This window comes from Triticum dicoccoides, chromosome 7B, assembly GCF_002162155.2.
Source record: "Triticum dicoccoides isolate Atlit2015 ecotype Zavitan chromosome 7B, WEW_v2.0, whole genome shotgun sequence".
Lineage (NCBI taxonomy): Eukaryota > Viridiplantae > Streptophyta > Magnoliopsida > Poales > Poaceae > Triticum > Triticum dicoccoides.
Genome location: NC_041393.1, coordinates 639563412 through 639577033, shown reverse-complemented (window position 1 = coordinate 639577033; position 13622 = coordinate 639563412).

Sequence of the window (13622 nt, the reverse complement as noted above, 5' to 3'; positions counted from 1 at the left end):
AGGCGGCGGTGGCGAGTTTTTTCCGGGCGGCGAGGCGGCACTGGGGCCGGTGGTGGCTGGCGGCTCAGGGGGGTGCAGGTTGAAGATGAACTGTAGGCCCTCCCTAAACTACATGTCAAGTGCCTCTCTGCTACCATTGCGTTCACTTTCGACAGTAGCATTTAGATTCCACAGTAAATTTCAGTTTCGACAGTTAAGTTCAGAGTCAACAGTTTTTACCTCATCTGTTGTAGTCAGGTGGTTTTTGGTGATGTTCATTTTACATTCATTTCACAACATCTATTGGAGATGCCATTAGAATCCCACTTGAGATTGACGATGTATGTCTTGTGCTGCTTTAGCCTTGACGTCTTACGGCTCACCGGAGCTGCTCCAGCGACAGAACGATCTATCACAACAAAGCAGTGCCCTGGACGCCGTCTACAGATTCCTCAGATCTTCCTCCACACCTCTGACAGCCACCTCTGCCTCAACTGCTTCAGCGACCAACCAAATGATGTTGAGGTCGACACGGCTACGGCAAAGAGGTTGTACACTTGTTGCATCACTTATTACTAACATTCACGTCGATCCATTAGGGCTATTTTGGTTCAACGGAAAAACGTCGATCCACTGGTTGTTACCATCACTGTAATTTTCTGCATGCTCTCCTTACATAATCTCACCATATTTTTTTTCGTATGCATGTCAGATATTGTACACAGTCATGCTGAACATGTAGAGAAAAAGAGAAGAGTTTTGCGCGGCAATACAATGTCATGCATACATCGCTCTATGGTGGGTTCAATGGCAAACCCTCCCGACCCCTCTCCAGATTGTAATCTAGAGGAAGATATCTGTTCTGAGGCGGATTCAGACGCCGCTGACCACTCCTATTTACCCCCCAAGGTGTTTGCTCTACCTTGGCATGATGATGTTAGTCATATCATGCATATGTTGCCTTGCAGTGCCTACTTTTGACATCATATATGTTATCTGCTTAGTTTAGACATGTTCTGTAATGCCACCTGTTTAGGTTCTATATCATATATGGGAATTATGCAGTCTCATGTCTTTTAGCCAGCCATAATATATGTGAAATGTGCAATGCCATCCTGTTTAACCAGGCATCATATATTTGAATGATATCTTGCCCATCCTTTTCTTCATTACATTTCCATTTGTTGACAATGTTTGTACATTAAACTAATCTTCCTGTGAATCAGCCATTTGGGTGGGAGATGGAAAAATCTGGAGTGAAAACAAGGCCTTCAAAGCAGACAGTGCTACCTGTCGAAGCAGATCTCTTGTTGGGTCCCGATAGCTCCTCAGAGATTGATTCAGAGACAGATGACCAGTCCTATTCCCACACTGAGGTGTATGCTCTAACTTGGCACGGTTATACTGCTCATATCATGCATACAGTGTCTTGCATTGCATAGTTTAGACATCATATACACAATATTCAACACCATATTCTTAGTTCAGACATCATATCGAATGCCCTCTGTTTAGCATATAAATCACATATGTGAATTAAATGATGCGATCATGATTACTTAGATAACATGTAGGTGAATTATGTCATGCGATCCTATTTAGTTATTCATCATATCTTTGAATTATGTTATGCTCTGCTATCCAGTTTAGATAGACATCATATATGTTAAATTATGTCATGCTATCCGTTTTAGTTAAGCAATATACATGTCAACTATTTCATGCCCTCTTTTTTCCACACTATCTATTGCATCTGTCTCTCATACAATGTCTGTACATTCAACTATGTTTCCTATTTATCAGCCATTTGAATTAGAGCGGGTGATGCCAGTATCTAGCGGAATAAAAACATGGTCTTCAAATAAAACAGTGCTACCTCTTGGTGGAGATAGCACCCCGGTTGTACATGCACAAGAACCAGCCCTACCACACATAACCCAAACTCTCACAGATTGTACCCCTACTGCGATGGACAGAGAACCAGCTTCACCCAATCTAACCCCAACCCCAGCCGATAGTAACCCAGTTCCTGTTGACACAGCACCATCTCCACCACAGAGCTCCCAAACAACAGCAGTTAGTAAGGCAGCTCCAGTGCCCAAAGGTCCAGTACTATCACGGCGAACCCCAACTCCACCAGTTAGTACGCCTATTCCTATGGAGGAAGCACAACCAGCTAATCATAGTTTAGCATCTATCGCATTTGATGTTGTTAAATCGTTTGTGCGTATCTTCCCATCTTGGAAATATTATACTGAAGATGAAGGAAAATGATAGTTGCAGGTGTTTGTCCAGGAGTTATGTGTAAGTAATGTTATTCATGGCAATTACTTTGCTTCGTCCCATACATCCTACCTCCATGATGGTTATAATACAGCAAATTTTCCCATTTTTGTCTATAGAGAAGGACCTATTTGGAAACTTAGGATGAGGTAACCTGTGTTAATACCTCTGCTATCTTCAAGCATGCTTGGTGGCAGTATCGAAATTACCTGAAGAAAACATACTTCACCGGCAAAGAAACTCATCAAATTCCCTTACGTTCTCCTGAGACACATTTACTGGACGATGACTGGGAATGCCTTGTTCTATGCTGGTCCCGAACCAAGAATGTGGTAAGGTCTATGAGCTCATTTTCTATTTTTAAGTATTATATTCTTGCGTCTTACTGTACTCTGTTCATGTAGAACAAGTGCCTAAACCTAAAGAACAACTGTTCTAATTTAAGATTCCATTGCTATCATAGTTCAAAAAAGCGCTAGGCGTTAAGTGTGCGTTTTGCCACCGCCTTGCGCTTTACTAACGAAAGCACATGCTTATGCGCAGTTATGCATAGATTATGTGTAGTTATGCGCAATGCGTTTTGCCAGCGCCTAGAGCCTAGGCGCGCTTAAGCGCTCGCTTAGGCGCGCCTTTTTTAACTATGATTGCATTGCTCTTGTATCACTATATTTACTCATACAAACTTATTTTTAAATTGAAGGATCCAATCGAAACTCCAATGGCACAGCAGGTATGTTCATGCATGTTTCTTTAACAGGTTTGCTCTTATTAATAGCTCTATTGATTTCAATTTCAATTGTGTATACAGTTGACTTTCATATCGTGCACATTACTAGCATCACAACATAGCCAATAGTATTGTTGTACATGTAGACCCGTGGTACCCATCTGAAATCTTGTTGTGCCGTGTAGTTTCCCACGCTTTGTATTCTTTCACTGCTGCTTTGTCTTCAACTGATATGATTTGAACCGTGTCTCTATTTTGATTTGGCAAGACAATGAAGTGACCATAGGACATAGATATATGTTTGTTTGATGTTTTTATTATGTACTAGTACTTGGCAATAGAAGACTTGGTAGTTTAATCCTGTCCACCTTACTAATGAACTGGTTCACCGAAATGAGTTTCATATACTAGTACATGCTGAACTTGTTATGTGTCTGCTTGTTTCTTCTTTTAGAATGCTGACAGAATATTGGGGAAGAGTGCCTTATTAATCAATGGTAAAGGAAGTAATGTAGATAAGGTTCAGGATAGTGACACATCCTTGTTGGTCTCCAACAAAGCTGATAAAACAGCTAAGGAAGACTTTCTTGAAGACAGCGAGACAACCCCAAAGTCCTGTCTTGGTTTAGTGTTCGAGTTACTGGACACTACCGCTTGCACAAGCTATTCAAACTCACTGTCTGGACCAGTTCGGTTTCTTCAGTCTCAACTACAAGCTGAAAGACATCGATCAGCTGTGCTGCGACAAGAAGCGGAAGGACTGTGGAAGTCCCTGGAGCATTCAGATGCATACTTTCTGGTGCAACAGCAAGCGTTGGAGGATTTTAGCGCCAAACAGGACAAAGCTAATCAGCTTGCTAAACTTATTGCAAGCATGGTGGATACCCAAGATAACGTTTCTTGAGCTCTTCTGAAGTTGTTTCGGTTATGCTCTTGTTTTGTTGTCTCGTTTATTTGCCATGGTGGCCAATTTTGACGGCCAGTGTATGTAATGTGCTGCTTTGTTCCCTATATTTGCACTGGTGGCGAACTTTGATGCCCAGTGGATGTAATATGTGTAATAATGGTAATACGCTAGTGCTAATTGCTTGCTTATTTATTTCCTTATTGTCTTGTTTAGTTGTTTGCTTGTAGTCACTGCAGTTCTTTTTCTGTTTTTTCTAGTGGCCATAATAGCCTATTTTTGGTAACTAGGCCAAAATAATCATGGCAACACACGGACTGTTGTAACCATGGGCCTCCTGCAAGCCATATGATCCATGGGCCTTTGTCCGGCCGTAAGATCAATTGGCCTTCTATACGGGCCATAGGATCCATCGGCCTTCTATACAGGCCTTAGGGTCCATGGGCCTTCTACGAGCCGTAGGGTCCATGGGCCTTCTACGGGGCGTACGATCCATGGGCCTTCCACGGGCCGTACTATCCATGGGCCTCATACGGGCCGTAGGATCCATGGGCCTTCTACGGGGCATATCATCATTTCGCCAATCATGGGCCATACTATTCGTGGACTATAACGGGCCGTTAATAGGCCGTATTTGATAACTCTATGAAAACAGCCCGATGGGGTTTTTTGACATGAAAACGGCCCAACGTATTAACGGTCCGCAAACGGGCCGACTGTAATGACGGACTGAATTTGGCCGACAAGCAGAAAATGACAGTAACGGGCCGTATGTAACCGAATGCTGCAAATGAGCCCAAGAATCAATGGGCCCTGAGAAGGCCGAATCATAACTTGGGTTTGAAACGTCCCAATGGAATAACGGGCCGTTAATGGGTATAAAGTGATACATTCTTCATTACGGGCCAGTTTCACCACGGGCCATTAATGGGCCAAGATTTACAAAGGTCCTCATATGGGCCGAAAGAATTCATGGGCCACACATGGGCCAGAAGTTAAAACGGGCTGAATCATATTGGACGGCCCAGACGACACTATTGGGCCTAATTCGGATAGGGCGTAATGGGCCCTGGGTTAGCGGGCTATAAATGGGATATATGCGAACAGGTCGTTAACACGCTTTCCCTGGGCCGGCCCGCCAACATTTTACTAAGTCAAACGGGCCGGCCTTTTTACAGGAATGGACCTCTGTTGAGCCGTGCCACGTGTCACCGTATCATAGGCGCCTTCGGTCCAATGAGCGGATGACATCTGTCCCAACGGTGAGCCGACACGTGTTTCCTCCAGCCAATGATGATTTTACACGTGGAAAATCCCCATTGGTCCGGGCTGTTAACGGGTTATCGGATCCAAAACCCGACTCGATAGCTTAACGGCGTTCCGTTACGGTGGATGCCACGTGTCGGTCACCCTTGACGAAAGCACTTCTGTGACGCGCGATTTATCGTCATGGAAGTGGACACTTCCGTGATGATAATTTTGGTAATGTCATGGAACACTTCTACGACAGGACAGGTATGACTATCTTGATTCTTTCATAAAATCGTCATGGATGTACATACATGACAAAAAACGCGACCTACTGTGACAAACATGTATCATCATGGAAGTGTATTTTTTTGTAGTGTCAGGTCGTATCTGGGTTAGTCACAAAGAAACACGGTCATGATTTTGACAATTGCATGATGTCTTAGCTACCGTGTCAAATCTGAACGGTTGTTTAGATTGCATCGTATCTTTTCCTTTTTTCCCTGATTGAGATCCAAGTTCTATTTTTCAAATGAAATATCCAAGGGATTTATTAATAGATCGTAACCATAGTAATTCAGGCCCGCTAAAATCACTGGTTTCTATTTCTTGTTTTCACGGATTAACGTTTTAATATGTAGGGAGTCCGTTATTAGTATCAGATAGATATAGACATAGATAGATAGATAGATAGATAGATAGAGATAGAGATAGAGATAGAGATGGAGATAGAAATAGATATAGATATAGATATAGATATAGATATAGATAGATAGATAGATAAATAGATAGATAGATAGATAGATAGATAGATAGATAGATAGAGAGATAGATAGATGGAGATAGATAGATAGATAGATAGATAGAGATGGAGATAGAGATAGTGATAGAGATAGATAGACAAATAAATAGGCTTATCTACATATCCGTTACCATCAATTTGATACAAGAAATGGATGCACCTAGCTATATTTAATTAGAAGTATCCTTTGCCATCGATGTGATACTACAAGGACCACACATGTCCCTACATTAATTATTAACATACCCAAGTTATGTACACATATTTGTTAAGAGTTCAAAATCACATACTCCATTGCCAATAATTAATAGGTTGCATCCACATCCATTGCCAACAACTTTATACAAGATCTAGATGTGCAAACATTAAATTATAACATATCCAAGTCATATATCTCTCACTTAGTTAAAAGAGTCCAATTAAGCGACTGATGAGCGAATGGAGTCTAAAAACTTCACTATGACCACTATATATAGAGACTGAGTGGCACAGAAGTCATGCATAAACACATACCAATAGTGCTAAACAACATAGAACATGAACAACGCAAAAGTAGCTAGAGTGTTATGCTTCCTAGTCCTTGTGGGTCTCTCTTCTTGTTCGCTCCGTGCACGAGCACCCAACGACATAGATCACTGCTTCCTTGATAAAAAAAAGGGTGATGCGAGACTGTTGGCAACACATCGAAAAGAAACTTGGTGACCAGTACCCGCCACTCCATAGCGCATGTTGCAATGCAATAAGAGATGCAAAAGACATCCACTACGTCTGTGATCGGTTCACCGCACACGAATTGACTTTGCTCAGTCTTGCCAAGTTTGCCGTGGCTACACATGTATGCGGCAATGGGTTGCACACAGACACTCACTATGCAGGTCGGTATATTTTCATATTTGCGCGCGCATGCACAAACACACAAACACACACAAATATATATATTTACACTTTATATAACTTCTCATGTTCATCATTGTGATGTGAAGAATGAAATTTTGCAGATTATCGTGTTCCGGAAATAAATCTACCACCTCCACCTGCGGCAAGTACCTAGGCCTTAAGTGTAAGACCATTTTCATAATGGAGAAATAATTAAATAAAGCAAAGAATGATGTCAGATTAATGGCATTTGCTGTGTATTTGACCTTTTTTGTGTGTATTAAAAAAATTGGGCATAGCCTCATCACTTGTTGTTTGCATTGGTATGATTATTGGTTCTCATTGATTCATAGGATTTTAACAGACATAGAAATAGAAAAAAATAAATAGGCTTCCAATATGCGAAGGAATGTCCTCGTTGATCTTACATGATCAAGAAACAAAGATATCCATCTTGAAAACATAGAAATCGGGACAAAAATTGGGTACACCAGATCTCGACTCTACAGAAATGAACATACGTATAGACATTACATAAATAGGTTAATCACTATTACTGTCTAGGAACATTTACTAGATATTCAAGGCTATGGTAGCAGATAACGGGAAATAAGGTGACACTGAACGCCCAAAGAAAGAAGCAAAAAACGACTTAAACAAAAACACGTGAGACATTAAGATTACATACAAGCAACATCACATTTTACTGCTACTCATAACAATATGCACACATGTTTAAGCACACAAATCTCGCTAGAACTCCGGCACTACGATCTACCATGCTGTGGCGGTGTGCACGAAAGTGGATCAACGTGTGGAGAGGTTGGTGTAAATGAAGCTACACCAAAGCTGGCTTAGGACCGGTTGCATCTGGACGGGCTCGGAGGTGAGGGCGGACTCGGTGATCAGGTAGCAGGACACGGATGTCATGGCCATGTCATCGTTAAGCGAACGGAAGCGAACCATGCTCATCCAGGGAATGAGTGACATGGTAGGATAGCGGTGAAAAAAAGTCTTGCTGGCATTGCCCTTTTATGGTAACGAAGATCAATAAGGGTTGTTAAAGTGGAGAGGTGGATGGCACAATTTCAGAATAGAAACATGTCTATCACCGAAACGATATACATTGGTGCGGGCATCTACGATTCGTACGCATGCCTTCATGGAAAGGCGCGCGGCAGCGGATTGATTAAGACGACCGGTCATACATGTGCCCGCCGTGCTGCTCTGGGCGGCTTGGCCCGCGATGCCGTTAACCCAGGTCCACAGAAATTCTCAGCGGCCGGACGACCTTCTGTCGGAACGTGGCGTCGTCTATCCGGAAATGGTACGTCGAGCGCGACCACCCGGCGCCCCTCTCAAATTATAAGCTGAAATACTATTTGACTTTCTGCGCCGTACGTGTGTATCACACTACGAAAAAATATTTTAAATCCAATGGTGCACGACTGCACGTACGCCGTTCATTTCTGCATCCATGTACAGCACAATACGTGGTGCTACCATCAGGCAGCAATAGCGTTCAATGACCACGGATGACCGATGCACTCAGGTACGGACCACGGATGACCGATGCCCTCGTGCACGACATCCCTCCATCTGAAGTTACAATCGGCATCTGATTCGACGGTGCAGTACGTACACAGTCAGAATTAGGTGACCGCTTCCCGCACTCTCGCGCCGGCTATATAAACGCTAGCCCGCTTGTCCATTGGAAAGCCACGCCCGCCTGTTCCGTCCATAGCTCAGTCAAGCTCAAGCCGTGCTTGTGGCTTCGGGAGCTGGCCGTGGCTGAGAACATCGTACGTCAAGATGTCCGACGGATTCTATAATTCCTTTTTTACCAAGCAGTAAAAATGTCTGTGCGCTGCAACGGAAAAAAATGTCCTTAGCCCAAAAATACATAAAGGGTGTGTCTAGATCTCAGTTGATTGAGACTTAACCAAGTCTCAGTCAAATGACGTATAACATATAAAAATTAAAAATTAAAAATTAAAACGAAAATTTTGCATGAATCACCACATAAGATCTGATGAATATAGCATCCACTGAGATTTGATTAAGTTTTAGTCGACTGAGGTTTAGCAATCCAAACACATAAACAGAAATTAAGTATCTAGTTAGTTTTTATTTTTGCGAAAATATCAGATTTATTATAAAGATTCATCAGAAATACAAAGCACCGAAACATAAAAAAAATTACATGGTGGTCCATGTACAACCGAACGACCATTGCCGCCGGCTGAACAAGCCGCCTCGCATCACTGTCACCGCTCCCATACCGGATCCGACCTAACCTTATCGATGACAGCCGGGATGTCTTCGTGCACGTGCCCCTAAGGACCAGTATTCGGGAGCCGCAGTCGTCGCCATTGAATCCGTGAATCGATCTCAAGAAAATCACAGCAAATCTCGCTATTGTGTACGCATGTTGAGAAACCCTAACCTTGCCGCTCCGAGGAGCTGGCATGAATCTATATGGGATCTCTGTCTAATCTGTTCGGAATGACGAAGATGAGGAGGATTGGAGCCCGGAATACTGACTTGAAGAATCCTCTGATGGATGTTGTTGTTCTATCTGCTGGCAGTACTGATGCACCCTTTATTAGTTGCCGACATTGCCACCAAAGGTACCAAGATGCCGCGACCACAACTTCGCGTATATGTAGACCTCCAATACTCTTCCCTAAGTTCTCTTCTATAATTTGATTCAAGTTATAAAAACACGATAGGTCTCGACATATGGCCTTCCTGATCGTCTTTGTTAGATCCAACTGTTCCCAAATAAATTTAACCCTCTTACAGCTGAAAAGACAGTGTTGAATATCATCAGTTCCCCTCAAACAGGCCGGACATTGTGCTTGTGTTAAAACATGTCTGTTTTCCAGTACACCTTACAGGGAAGGATCCCATGTAATACTTTCTAGAGGAAAATTTTAACCTTAGCCGACACCATAAGTTTCTAGATGTCATCCCAAATGGGGATAGGATTTGCTCGACCTTGGCCATCCTCTGTAGGCATACGTTGTCCAAATTTATGCTCCAATTCCCCATGATAAGAAGATCAAACTGAGAATGTACTGTCACGACCGGTTTTCCGGGGCTGGCATCGCGTCGCTCCTCTCCGAGCAAGAAAAATCTGGCCAAGACAATAGCCAGGGACAAGCCAGTGAGTACTTTGAATGTACTCGCAAACATTATGAACACAGGTATAATATAACAATGATGTGCTGAAAAATATTTTATGCTCATGACGTCAATCGAAAATAGCAAATAAATTTCTGATGCGCGCCTGCGGCTATTTATAAAATTGCAATAACATAGTAGTATTAAAATTTATGAAAATAAATAACAAGCAATGCCACAGTCGGGCGTCTTAGCGACACCACATAAAGGGCTCTAAAAGAAATGCCACAGTCGGGCGTCTGAGCGACACCACATAAAGGGCTTTAAAAGAAATACCACAGTCGGGCGTCTGGGCGACGCCACATAAAGGGCTTTAAAAAGAATGCCACAGTCGGGCGTCTGAGCGACACCACATAAAGGGCTTTAAAAAGAAATGCCACAGTCGGGCGTCTGAGCGACGCCACATAAAGGGCTTTAAAAGAAACAATCATAATGAATATCCCTGGAGGTAGAACCATCCCAGAGATACTCGATAATAACAATAATATCACGGGTTAGTTAACAATAATAATAATCATAGATATCACAAGTCGCGAGTAGTAATTCCATTTCCTGGTTAACCGTTTCACCTCCGAAGACCGACACTAAGACCGACACCTGACCCATCCCAGACTGAAATCCTTAACCATGGACATGGCTATTCGAATAGGTTTATTCTCTGCAGAGGGTGTACTCTTTACCCACGAGTAACGGATTTCTTTAGTCCATCGGGACTAATTCCATCTACGGTCTTTTTGTTGAAAACACACCTAACTTGCACACACCAGCTTAACTCACACATGTCTGGCATCACCCATGACACCTGTCAAGCAACTCTAAGTGGGGAGGCTACAACCTCGCGTAGCATGGGATCAAATTTATATCACGCGCTCTAAGGGGTGGCCTCCCCTCTCGGTCCCAACCGGAAACACCCATGCCCCCGGACCAGGTGGCCTGCCTACCAGCTACAACCGGTATCTTCCACCATGGCCTCTCTGTACGGTGTGTGTGCTAGCAAGAGGTTGACAACTTACTGAACCGTACTCTACTTGCTGTAGAGACGAGTGGTAGTACGAAACAAGTATGGGGTTTACTGGAACAAGACTCGATCTACGGTCGACTCAGGAGGTTTAAGTATCCCCTGCATGATTAGTATAACAAATATATTTCATCCAACAGAGTCACCACTCATATCACCTTACCATGCCATATCAGACAGAACCGTCCCGACGGAGACCGGCGACAAACTCATACCTACCCAAGGCAGAAGTTTTTTCCCGGTTTCCTGCCGGTATGCATGCAAGGCTCATGAGGGTGATTATCATCACAAGTGTGTCCATTACCATCAGCATGAAAATCAATAACATGTACCCATGCATATGATCACATCACATGAAATAACAAGTCCTTCGAAATGCGGTGGTGTTATAAATGCATCAATGATCACACCAAAAATATTATGCCGGGATTCAGAATGCTTGCCTTCAATGTTGTGGAGGGGTGAGGTGCTCCCCAAAACTTTTGAAAGCTTCTTCTCTCTCCCCAAAATCCTATTTGAAAATATATTTGAATTAACACACAAAATAAAAACAGCACCAAAAGTTGTTCTGAATTTTTTTAAAATAAATCTTAAAATAAACTAGACCAAATTTAAGGAAGGTAGGAAAAAGAATCAACTCATTTGGAGTTATATTTAAAAAGTTATAGCCAGTCAAAGTTCTGGTCAAAATCTGTTTTATAAATTAAAACAGAAAAGAAAACGGTTCGGAAGGGAATACGTTTTTGGAGCGGGGAAAGCGTACTGGGGAAAAATACGCCTTCACTTAACCGACGTGGATAGGCGCAGGGTCACTGACAGTGGGTCCAAGGGGCCCACTGGTCAGGTTTGACCAGTCGATCCCTCCCTCCTCTTCTTCTGCCCGAACGGAGGCGAGGCAACGGCGATCGTCGCCGGCGAACGGCGGCTCCCCGCGGGGCTCAGAGAGCGGGGATGGATCCGCCACTCCAGGGCGGTCCTCCCGATGGTCGCCAGGTAGGTGGGGACGGAGGGAGCTGCCGGCGGCGAGCTTCTCGGCGGAGGTGGCCTCGGGAGCAAGGTGATTTTTCTCCCGCGGTGTGTCCCGATCAAAATTGAGTAGTGGGGATGGCTCACGGGAAGATGAGGAAGCTCTTGGTGGAGAGAACGGAGAGTGGGAGGCCCTGGTGGTGCCGAATTGGCCGGGGCAGTGGTGGCGGCTGCCGTTGCCGGAGATGGGGAAGAAGACCTTCCCCGAGTCGATTTGCTGCCATGGGAGAACTAGGGGAGCATTCTAAGGCTTCCTGCGTGCACGGGGTGGCTCGGGGGCCTCCTTTTATAGCTCGCCGAGGTCGGTTCCGCGGCGGCCGGATAAGCTCTCCGGCGAACCGCCTCGCTGTAGCTTGCAGGGCAACGTGGCGTGGCTGGGGATGACGGCAAGAGCTAGTGGACGAGAGTTTACTGCTCCAGGGGCAGGTGGCGAGTGGGGAGTGGCTTGGGCGGCACCGACATGGCCAGAGGCTGTCGGGCGGCGGCGGCGGCTAGCGCTTGGCTTGCCGGGCGTGGCGAGGGGTGGCTTGGCGCGTAGCTGAGAGAAGGGGAGCGCGTGGCGAGGTTCTGCAGAGCGGCCAAAGCCGTGGGGGCCAGCGTGTCGGCTCGGCCGCGTGGCTGCAATACGCGCGCTCTGGGCACGTCCAGTGCACGCACTGAATGTGCTCGACGAAATGCCATAGCACTCCAGAGCGCTTGGTTGGAGCTGGGATTTAGCAGGGTGGGGTTATAGTCTAAGGCAAAACCATTGGACAAGCTGGTATGATCCAAGGTGCAAGGTCATAATGTAAAGACAAAATCATGTCAAAACTGGCCATGCACATCAGGTGTTTGACAAAATGCCAAGGGCACTTAGGCATTTCTTGGAGTGGCCAAAATCTCCAGATCAGTGTCTCTGTGGATGAAAGAGAGAGTGGTGATGTTAGTTGGACAAAAGAAGAAACTTGTTAGTGCAAGTTTTACAAAACTTCAATTCTGGACAGGAAATAAATGACATTATTTCATGAACCAAAAATGATCCAAAAGGTGCATGCTCCTGGACTTAAGGGTTTAACATGGGGGACTACAAGTAGGAGAAATAATCAAGGGCTAAAGAGCAAGCAAAAACATGGTTGCTGCACAAACCAACAAGTTGGTCCAGAATGAAGATGAAGTTGATTCACTCAAATTTTTCAAAGAACATAATTAGGTTTTTGCACAAAGAGGAATAATAGGTTCCTACTGACCTCCATTAATTTTGGTAGAAGTTTTAAATGAATAATTAAATAAGTTGCAGTGCAAAATGCACTCTGGACCAGAGAAGAAAAATTGAGTGCAGGGCTCAAAATATTTCATGAAGGAAATATAATTTAGCATAAAAGTGATTTAAAAACATAACCTGACATCTCCAAATTTTTGTGGAAATTTTAAGTGAATCTATCAAATGGTTGTAGTTCAAATATGGCCATTTAACCTTGAAAAACTATTTTCCAGAAAGTAAAGATCAAGCAATTAATTTAGTTAATTAGTTACAATGATAAAAGAAAAGTTTTTTTTCTCTTGAGAGGTTAAACAAGTCCAATAACATACTTGA